At 43.7% G+C, this 10,260-nt stretch overlaps 1 long non-coding RNA gene across 1 annotated transcript; it reads right to left on the bottom strand.

The window, feature by feature from the left end:
- Nucleotides 1-3,576: 3,576 nt before the first annotated feature.
- LOC140592345 (uncharacterized) lies at nt 3,577-9,282 on the bottom strand. The gene is made up of 2 exons (XR_011992743.1): nt 8,359-9,282; nt 3,577-8,280 (listed from the first exon to the last, which is right to left on the bottom strand). It is a non-coding gene; the product is annotated as an uncharacterized lncRNA (long non-coding RNA).
- Nucleotides 9,283-10,260: the final 978 nt, after the last annotated feature.

Below are 10,260 nucleotides of genomic sequence, written 5' to 3'. Positions count from 1 at the left end.
TAAGCGTCAAAGACCCCCCGGGGCTCGAATTACAGCATCTAAAAAACACAAGGTGTCGACCAAGAAAAGCTCAGTAGGCAAAAAGAAGCGAGAGAAGAAGAAGGCGTCCACAAAAGTACAGAGAAGAAGATACATTTTCTAAAACTATGGCCCTCATACACAGCCTGTCAGAGGAGTGCATGAAATCAGAATTGGATATTTTTGCAGTGCCATACACACAAGCAAGCATCGATAAGAACATATACGTGGAAGTGCCGCCACTCTCAGCTTTAACAGATAATGGCCCCCTGGAGTTTTTCATCGCCGGTAATGGGGAAGATTACCTAGATCTCAACAACACGCTACTGCACCTGCGGTGCCGAATCACAAAAGCTAATGGGACAAACATTGACCCAGCCGCGAAGGTGGGGGTCATAAATTACCCTATCGCCTCAATTTTCTCACAGGTAGATGTATCCTTGGGTGACAGGCTAGTAAGCCAGTCTAGCAATACGTACCCTTACAGAGCCATGATAGAGTGCCTGCTTAATTACAGCGCCGGAACACTATCCAGGCAGTTTACCTGCAGGCTGTTTTATAAAGACAGTTCTGGTGCTATGGAAGATACAGACCCTGATGGCGATAACAAGGGCTTAGAGAAAAGAGCAGCATTTTCAGCAAGAAGCGGCGTTTTCGATTTGATTGGCCCCATACACTCTGACATATTTTTTCAAGAGAGGTTAATGCTAAATGGGGTCGATGCCAAAATTAAAATGGTTCGAAACAGAGATGAGTTTTGCCTCATGAGCGGAGATGCTGAACAGTACTCGCTCAAAATCGTATCGGCTTCCCTGTTTGTTATGAAAGTTTCTGTGCCGACGGCTGTCAAACTGGGGCACGCCAGTGCCTTGCTGACAGCCAATGCGAAATACCCGATCGAGAGAGTCTGCATGAAAACATTCAGCGTTGCTGCAGGCAGCCGGGTCTGCGCGCAAGAAAATCTGTTTCTAGGCCAGTTGCCTAAAACCGTTGTCATCGGGCTAGTGGACAACATGGGATTTATGGGAGCTTACGATCGAAACCCTTTCAATTTTCAACATTACGATGCTGAATTTGTAGCGCTTTATGTCGACGGTCAGCAATTCCCTGCAAAACCGTTTCAGCCTGATTTTAACAGGGGTAATATTGCCCGTGAGTATTACAGCTTGGTTCTGGCCACGGGGAGACATTTGAAAAACGATCCTGTAGCTGTTGACAGAAACGAGTACATAAGCGGCTACACTTTGTACGCCTTTAACTTGTCACCGGACGAAGGATGCAATCAACACCTGTCTATGGTTAAAAGCGGAAACATGCGCCTAGAGATGAGATTCCGTCAACCTCTGACCAGGACTGTCACACTGATAGTTTACGCGACCTTCGACAATATAATCGAGGTTAACCAAAGGAGAAACATTTTGTATGATTACTACTAGTCATGAATACCCTGGAGCTATCTAATATCCTTAGTAGAAACCGATGGACCGCGAGACATTTTTATGGTGTTTTAGCTTGTGATGAGCTGGAGGAAGTAAAGCTTGATAAATTACCCGCAATCTTCATCGTCAATACACATCCTAGTTCTGCCCCCGGAGAACACTGGCTGGCGCTCTTTATGAACAATGACAGCTCCGCAGAGTTTTTCGACTCGTACGGGAATCCACCTGATCACTCCAACTTTCCGAGAATCATAAAGACATTCATGACAAGGAACTGTGACCGGCTTGTTTACAACGCAAAGCAGCTTCAAGACGATCTCAGCGTGACGTGCGGCCAACATTGCCTTTTTTATTTAATTAACCGCTGTAGAGGCTTTTCTTTTTCTAAAATTCTATCGTTTTATAGCAATGATTTTAAAAAGAAAGATGCCATGGTTTCTCATTTTGTTTCTAAATTTAAATACACCAATCGTGTGAAAAATGTGTTTACCAGAATGCAAACGGTAAGATGTTGTTGTGAGGCTTTGAAAAAGACTGTATGTTAAATAAAAACCACAAAGACAAAATATCACGTTTCAGTGTTTTATTAAGTAAGCACAAAAAACATTTTTAAAACATAAGCCAGTCTGGTTTTAAGAATTTCCGCGGGGTGCTACGGATCCGTGGAGAATGACAAAAACTTTTGGGGGTACTGTCACGCGACACATCAGTGGGATTCTTGATCGCTTCTATGAGACGGCAGACATCTTGGTTAGGGATGAGGGAGCAAGGCATGTTGAGCCTTGCCAGTCCTTGTAGAAACTCGCCCCATCCCACAGGTCTTCTCGCATCGCCAACATTACGAGGGTTGGTAATGTTTTTAAGCAAATCGAGCATGTGCGACCCCGCAATAGTCTTTCCATTAAAAACAAACTCCCCGCGCGGTTTCCACGCGGTGACGGCAGAGTTTTCAAGCATTTTACCCATCATATATTCAACCTTTTTCTTGTTACGCGGGGCTGCATTTTTCACATCATCTATGACTGTATCCCCAGCATCAACAGTGGCGCGTGCTGTCTCTTCAGTGGCGCGTGCCGTCTCTTCAGTGGGAAGTGTCAAAGATAACGGCTCATTATCACCTTGCCTGGCCAGATTCAAATATCTCTGTATCACCTCTGTATACAAGCGGACCTTTTCGTGATCAGCAACATCCGTTCTTGATAAAATGTTGCGTATTGCAATGTCCAGCTCGCTTTCAGCAGTCTGCCTTATCGTATCTTTAGGCGCTGTGGCATCATGCAGTTTTTCAAGTTGTGACTTCGGGACCAGATACATTTTCCTAGCGTAATCCATTTTACTTAACCCCGATGAAAAAGACTGGTGAGAAACGGTATGGCGATGCTTAAAAGTGGGAGAATGAACCCCCCACCGGTCTGGTTAATAGCCTTCTTCTTTCTTTTTAACGATGCCCGTTTGCTCGCAAGTAGTTTAATACCGTTTTTTTGCTTTTTAAGTCTTGCAGTCTGTGATTTGGTTAGCGGGATGTTACCGCACAGTACGTTCAAAGCTATTTCACAAAGAGTGTTCAGCAAACCCGGCGATGCCATCTTTAAAATTTTCTTTCTCTGTCTGGCGTTACTGTCAAATAAAGCTTTCAGGGCACTCCAGTTTCTTTTTATACGAGCCGACATCGTTAATATTTTTTCTTGAGAACGTAAGCAACAGGCATCTCCGGTCGAAGTAAACCAGATCTGAGTCTGTAGTCCTCGGGTGTCACGGCTTTTAAATCCACGAGCAGGTACCCATAAGGGGCTTTTGTGGCGTCTTCGAAAGCTTCTAGAAAAAACTTTGAATGCCGCGGGTACATCTGACGTGCAAGTACGCTCGTCTGTAATTTATCTCTGGGGTTTTTAAATAATACGATGTAATTGGCATTCAGATTGATGGTCCGACTTTTCTTACCTTGGAAGAAGAGATTCTGCACCAGATAAATAACACTCAGATTTCTGTGATGCGTGTACTTGGTGAAAACTTTTTCGACTTCGTTATTGTCGCAGGCTTTTTCCGTCAGTTATGATTAGGTTGATTTTATTTGGAGGCAAAAGTTCATCGTCACACAGAGACTCCGGAATTCCTTCCACAAATTTAATGTTCTTTATTTTGCACAGCAATTCATCATACAGCGGTTGCCAGCAAGAATAGCACCATACAACATTTTCAGGAACTCTGGATAATGTACAATCCACATTTTCCAACAGTCTTTTAATGAAATATGACTTGCCAGAGTTACTCGGTGCCGATATAATACAAGGGAACGGATGCTGAAGTCTATTGTCGAACCCTTCACTAGTAGCCATAAGGTAAGGTCGTGTAGTCAGACTGAAGCTGCCGCTTAGTGTACACGACCTTGAAACACTTGCTGACTGTCTTATTTTTTAAATGGAAACCCCTTTTATCCCGCACAATCTGCTGCGTGGATGTCCTGATCTCTCTAGGGGTGTCACGTGGGTTACTCACATAGACCTGAACCAATCCTGTCAGAGATGCAATATTGACAACTTTTGAATTGGTGTTATGCAATGTGATCCCCTTCACTTTCATGCTCGTTTTGCCCTTTGCCGTTCTGTACCCATAAGTTTTGGGTCCCCCTGAGATAAATTCCACAATGTGATCATCTGGGTCCAGCTCGCTTGTTAGTTCACCGAGAAAATCGCCCAGAGGGGGCGCCCAGTCACCCGGCTTGCTGACAAAAATGACAGAGTCTGTATCATGGTACAGCGTGCACCGTCCCAAGCAGTCCATGAGATTGTACAGCTCAAGCCTGGCATAAGCTGTAGTGAAAGCGGCAATAAAAACATTGACGTGCCGCGGCATGCTAGGGGACACCTTTATGTGGCGCCATTGGACCATGGCCACATTGTCATTCAGGAAGGAAAAGTGAGACACATTGACCAGCTTTGAAAAAAGGAAGGTGAGAAACTCATCGGGATCTTTGATGAGCGTTGTGCTCGCCTGATTTATTCTCTGACCAAACTTTCCCCAAAGACTGTTTAGAAACAATTTGGAAATTTGGCGTTTCACTTTGTTAACCCCGATGTTCTCGGGGTTCAAACGGATACCCTCCTTCTCAAAGGAAGTCTGAATGTATCTCTCTTTATCCTCAGCAGTCGTTGCCCAAGAGGGATATCCGGAAGCCTCCTGTTTTCCCTTTAAATGATTATTAATATAGCCAGCAAAAAGTGTGTTTGTCCGGTCGGGGAAATGCCAGACCTCATAAATCTTTACGATTTTGTAGCCCTTTTCAACAGCTTTGTTGATTTCGACACTGCACCACGTGCCGAGCAGAGCTCTCTGCTCATCTGTATGATTACAGACCCCCCGCGTCTCGGTTTCACAGCATGTCCTGCAAAGTGTGAACATTAGTTTACCACCGCACCTGTAAGGCAGAACCGGTAGGTAAAGGCCTCTTGGTGGGTAAACTTTGGCTTTAATAACCCCAAAATAGTTTTCAATGCTGTCAAAATCACTGTAAATGATTACAGGGTGGCCTACAGGGTACTCCTTAAACTTGTTGACTGAGGGGTAAAGGCTAGTAAAGTCGTAGTAATCTATGCGTTCATCACTCTGTGCTTTATAGTGCAGTTGCAAGGCGTTAGTTCTGCCACCAAACAGAGCGTCCCGAGGATCGATGCGTTCTGGAAAGTCAAATTCCCTCAAGAATACCTGCACATCAGCCTTTTCAGCCTTCAATTTATTCCACTGGTGCTCCCAAATAACATATACATTGAGGTTGTATGTGTTTTTAAGGGCAAAGATTTTGTCCTGAAACTGTTGATGCATGTCCCCAAAACGCAGTTTTGTTACAGAATTCACTTCGTGTGAATCAAAGCATTCTGGACACCCGTGAAAAAAACAACCAGCAAATTCGTACGCCGTACGAACCCCACCGGTTTCGGCATAGCTATCGAGGTAGTAGGGACCCATTTTCACCTCCCCTCTACACAGCACGTGCTGAATCTCTATTTGTTCGCGATGGGCTATGTATTCCAGCCATTGAATAGATGGTGTGGAATATGCTTTTTGGCGCTTGATATAATTGTCCGGAGTGGTTAGCGCGACCGTATTTTCAGGCAGGAAGCTCATGCAAAACTGTTTCATGCACACTGAGGCTATGGTCACACATTGAAAAGGGTCTAGATTACAACTGTTGATGATCTCACCCCTGAATCTGAGACAGCCCTCTCTTAAGATGACAACATCATTTTTACAGTACTCTGCCATTTCTTTCCTAAAATCAAACACACCCCCAACAACAGTGTCGTACCAAGCCATAAACTCTCTCTTTTCCTTTTCCATCATGGTTTGCACACCGTATGCCTCAGGTGGCGGGTAGGGGCCGATGTAATTTTGATTTTCTACAGTGTTCCAAAAATGAGGGAAATAGCCTTTCTTTTCACTCTCAAAACCCAGAGCTGCAGGAAATGCGCTCAGCTTCATGGGCAGAAAGCAAAGTTGTGAGTCAATGTATCTTTGGTTAAAGTCCTCGTCTGTCACACATAGCAGTTTGCTGCCCTGTGTGATAATGTGTGGGGTGACGCCATTTTCAACTAAATATTTCATAAGCAGGTAACTGTCATAGCCTTTAGAGTTATGCGCTATGAATGTATACCCCTTGTATTTACAGTTGCGGTACTTCTTAAAAAATGCCACAACACCCGTCCCCTTTAGCGGACCAGCAATTGCCTGCATAGTCAATGCAACAGATGTAATTTGCAATGTGAACCCCCACATCTTGTCTGCATTCAAAATCATAAAACACATAGCGCTCTGAGAGGTTCTCAGGTGCTACTGGCTTGATAAAACACTGATGTTCACACCCATGCGTCAAGTCCTCTTTACAAAAAACACACCTTGTATTAGGTGTACATTTATGAGCCTTTGGGTTTTTTTTTTTAGTGACGACGTACCGTCGGCAACACTTGTCACAATACTTGACCGAATCACACAAAATATAAAAACTGCCGTCTGGCTGTTGCTTTGAGATTTTGTGCTGCTCATAGCAATACCGCGATCGACAGAAAGAGCCACAGTCCTCACAATGGATGTGCGTTGTGGTGTGCTTATGGCACTCGGGACTCAGACATACATTACAGTGATACTTGCATTTGTGTTGTGTTTTATAGCTGTACGCGGTATAACAATAATCACAGACGTATGACACCCCAAAAATCACAGTTAAGCTTTTTATGCCAAAAAAATGTTGATCTTGAAGATACAGAAAGATTGTTTTATCACAAGGCTTGGGGTTTGTCTGAAATTTCTTAAAAATGTCAGACTTGTCACAGCGGTACCACACAACAATTTTGACCCTAAGCATTTGCTCAAACGCTGCTATGTTTGAGAATGACACCATGTCTGCCTCAGTTAGACCTACTGCTTCCTGCAAACGCTTAGCTTCGATCTCAGCAACCTGATGTGGCATGTCGGGGTTTAACAGGCGGGCTACGCAGTAAGCAAAGCATAGATTATTGCCAGAGTTTTCAGAAACGATAAGCCATCTGAGCTTCTTTTGCAGAATGTCAGACTTTAAAAGCTTTGTTAATTTCTGTCGTTCGGCTGCCCCACCATTTCGATTATGAATAATTTGTACGACCAATTCCAGCGTATCATCGCTGAAAACCTCGGCGTTGCTCTGTGAAAGGTTGTCTATCATCGATAGCAGATCATTTAGATCGATCTCGCCTCGAACATGTATAGCTGTGTTATTGGTTACTGACGCCCCTTGCAGTTCCAACTGTATTATATCCCCATCCCCCGCTAAATTGTTCACTCTGTCCACCAAATTTTGGAATGTCTTTATAACAGACCTGTAAACGTCTACGATGTCATCATGCTGGATTCCATCAAAATGAAAACGCTGCCTTATTTCAGTGTTGTTAAACTGCGGCCTGCGTATCACATTAACATTTGCATCACCATTAGCTACACCCCCACCTTGTTGCAACCCATTATCAACATCCATATTTTCTGGATCCACCTCCTCTGTCCCATCATCATTTAAATCATTTAATAAGTTTTGTAAGATGGAGTTAAATTCACCCGGGTTCTCGCCATTCAACTCTGTTAGCATCTGATGCAGTTGAGAGTGCATGGCCACACCTTCATCTACATCATGCATTTCAATATCTGTGTCCAGTCCGTTGTCGCACCTAACACCAGGCTCGGTCGCGTCCCCGTCCCCCATTTCCATACCCATAGGCACATGGTCATTTGGTGAGTTTAATTCATTTATCATGGCAAGCAAAAGGGGGTTAACCTCACCCTGGGGTCCGTGATTCAGTTCATAAATCATCAGTTGAAGATCAGGGTTAATCGTTGCTTCTCCGTCGTCGTCGTCATTTACATGCATCCTTCTAGACCCCCCAGCCCCATCAAAACTATACATCCACCGTTTTTCAGACATGTCCCCTGCTTATTCTTTAGATCTGGTCAGACAGATCCACCAAAAAATCACACATCTGATCCTGAAAAAGGAAGAATGCTAGTTTGAGCGCCTTCAAACGCTCCTTTCGGGAATCTGCTCCGGCTGGGGAATTTACAACAGGTAATTGCCGAGGTGTTAAGGGTGAGGTATCTTGCGACCACAGCGGTGGCTCCGGTAAGGCACGGTGCGAGGATGCTGGAACACCACACGCAGATCCTCCTTGGTCCGATGGTGCACTTTGTGAAGCCCCAGGTCGCTCAAATTCCAGTTGTCCAGTCGGCTGGTTCTGCACGCTTTCCGCTGCTAGCTCCGCTTCAATTTTTTCGGCCGCAGCGACCAGCAATTCATCGCCAGCCGTGTCTATTAAAGAACAGTCACTGTTAAGCATTTCATACCGAAAAAACAATGATACGGGGTAAGCGATATAGGCCAACGTACCGTTAAAACTATCCGCTCTTTTCCGTTTATGGCTAACTTGCCGGGGTCCGGGCCCTTCACGATTATCTCTGAAAATAACCATTGGCATGCATAGCAGTTCACGTCGTTCAGTGTCGCTGCAACTGTGAGCAAAAACACTTTCAGTCTTTTGTCACATTTAATCAGTAAAATCCATAGCTATGTTCGAAAACTTATCGCTATTCCAATCCTCTGTATCACAGTGTTGCCAGGATCTTTACAGCATGGAAAATTCTTGATCAAAATAACAATAATATGTTTTCACAGCAGAAAAAATCTATACCAGCAATTGTAAAATACTTTTAAATGAAAATGTAGCTTACCTCGAGAGTTCCATTTTCCAACGTTGATATGTCGCAGCTCAGAAAAATGAAGTGTCCGCTTCTTTCGCTCCTTGACGTGAGTGTTAATGTGAACCTAGCACTCGCCCCCTTAATAGGCCTCCAGCTTGGTGGGGGTATACTTGTCATCTGGTTTACCAATCAATATTCTTTGTTTGATGTGCCGTTTCGGGAAAAACATTAGCGACGTTTTATGACATCACGACAAATGGATAATTGCCTGGGAACGGATGATTCTACCCCCCATGTTTAATGGCTTGTGAACGGATGACCGGTCTATTCCGACCTAGGCTTCAACAGGTGCGTGCCCCCCCCGCTGTTTCATTGCCCCTGGTGTGAACCCTTTAACAAAAAAACAAAAAAAAAAAGTAGACAGCCCCACCTAGCGATATGTGCTGAGGCCATACCACACCCATGCTTCTAAATTTATGTTAAAAACACATAGATTCATTCCCTAAAACTTAGCGCCTAGGCTGTTCACATACATTGTATTAAACATTGCATTAAAACAGCACATTCATGTTAAAGAGAATAATTTCTAGTTTAAAACTAGCGGCAGGCCATCTTTTAGCCACCACCGCTTCTGGGGTAATGCCGTTATTCCTTGATTTTTGTTGTCGAAATGCTTAGGGCACTTTACTTTATTTTTCACATTGGCCGAAAAGTGCTTCATTACTTTAAAAAACGTCACGTTTAAGGGGCTTATTTGAAATAGCGTTCGCTCCATTTGTTGTTACCATTTTGAAATGGTTGTCTTACGAACCATTATTCTTTGTTTGATGCATGGATTCGTGTAAACATCTGCGATTTTTTATGACTACACCATATGTCTAATAGCCTGGGAGCGGATAATTCTACCCATGCTTAATGGCTTGTGAACGGATGATCAGTCTATCTCAAAGACAGTTTGATTCTACCCCCATGTTTCCTCCGCAGGAGCGAACTCCCGTGTTATGCTTGACAGACACGTTTGATGTTTTAGCCCTTAAAAATAATATACCCATTGCCATATTCTAACATGGTATGTTGCTAAATACCGTTCACCAGTTCCTACAGCTATTAAATGTATTTAAATAAAATCGGGCATCTTGTTTAAATAAAACTAACACAATACTAGTAAATGCATCTAGGTCGCCATTTTGAATGTGTGTCTGCGTCAGGGCGCCTGCGTCACGCGTGCTGCCCGCAACCTTTCTTCAATTGACCCGCAAGTTTCAAACTGGCTGGCTGCATGCCGGCTTCGCTCCGTTGCGGGGCTGAAATGTTTGCTGGTTAAATGTTTTCTTCAACCTAACACTGGTAAATATCGCTAAAAGTTTTTCTTGTTCTTCTTTAAACACGTTGGTTAAATGTAATGGTTTAAAATGTTTGTGCTTGTTTCGCATTTGCTCTTTTGTGCTTGTTTAAAAGTTAAAAGTTTGGGCCTTGTGTCGTTTGTGCTTAAAACACGGTGTTTTATCTTGTCAGTGTTTCGGACATGTCTCTACTTGTTTAAATTCCGCCTGCTTTTCTTTCTTTTAAATGTATCACTAAAGTTTTGCCC

The sequence above is a fragment of the Paramormyrops kingsleyae genome, chromosome 8 (assembly GCF_048594095.1).
Source record: "Paramormyrops kingsleyae isolate MSU_618 chromosome 8, PKINGS_0.4, whole genome shotgun sequence".
Taxonomy (NCBI): Eukaryota; Metazoa; Chordata; class Actinopteri; order Osteoglossiformes; family Mormyridae; genus Paramormyrops; species Paramormyrops kingsleyae.
Note: the sequence above shows the minus strand (reverse complement) of the source record. Positions and strands in the feature narration are given on the sequence as shown.